Below are 825 nucleotides of genomic sequence, written 5' to 3'. Positions count from 1 at the left end.
AGGCCATCAAAGACCTCTTCAACATGAAACCGTGAGTGCAGCATGCGGCAAAAAGTCACTTGATTTAAAAATATATTTGCAAAGGTTTGCATTTAGGTTCAGTTTGGCATTGCACACATTTATTCTCGTCTTTCATTCTTTCTCTGTCACGCCACAGAGAGTGGGAAAATCTGTGAGTATCTGACAGCGATGCACACGTTCACACTCACTGATGTTGATAACTGTTTATGAGCTTATGGTTGATGATGGTTTTGTTTTCAGAAACCAGTCCAACGTGAGGCGCATGCACACTGCACTCAGAATCAACGAAGTCATTGTTAAGAAATCCCAGGAGGCCAAACTAGTCCTGCTCAACATGCCCGGACCGCCCAAAAACAGGAGCGGCGACGAGAACTGTATCCTGATCATTTTTTGTGTTACATTGTCTTGTTGTCATTTAGAAAATTATTATGGCTTCCATTATTTTTTATTCCAGTTTGGTGTAAAAAAAATTTAGGTAGACCAAAAACAATATTGAGGCAAGCAAGATTTTAAAATGGCATTGGTTTTTAAATCGAGTCCATTGCATTATGGGAAGCTATGCAAATACAGCACTGTTCAAAAGTGAATTTAATGAAAGAAATTAGTGCTTTTAACCAGAAAGGATGCATTAAATTGCTTTAAAGGGATTTAAAAAACATTCATAATGTTACAAAAGTTCCTATTTTGAATAAATGCTCTGCTTTTGAACTTTCTGTTCATCAAAGAATCCTGAACATAAAAATGTATCCCAGTTTCCACAGAAATGTTAAAGGGGTCATATGACGTTGCTAAAAAAGAACATTA

At 36.8% G+C, this 825-nt stretch overlaps 1 long non-coding RNA gene across 1 annotated transcript; it reads left to right on the top strand.

The window, feature by feature from the left end:
* Window positions 1–389, top strand: LOC107578539 (uncharacterized). Its single transcript, XR_001608358.1, has 3 exons — window positions 1–31; window positions 158–172; window positions 262–389. It is a non-coding gene; the product is annotated as an uncharacterized lncRNA (long non-coding RNA).
* The last annotated feature ends 436 nt before the right edge of the window (window positions 390–825 follow it).

This window comes from Sinocyclocheilus grahami, unplaced genomic scaffold (genome assembly GCF_001515645.1).
Source record: "Sinocyclocheilus grahami isolate Dianchi unplaced genomic scaffold, SAMN03320097.WGS_v1.1 scaffold10776.1, whole genome shotgun sequence".
Taxonomy (NCBI): domain Eukaryota; kingdom Metazoa; phylum Chordata; class Actinopteri; order Cypriniformes; family Cyprinidae; genus Sinocyclocheilus; species Sinocyclocheilus grahami.
Note: the sequence above shows the minus strand (reverse complement) of the source record. Positions and strands in the feature narration are given on the sequence as shown.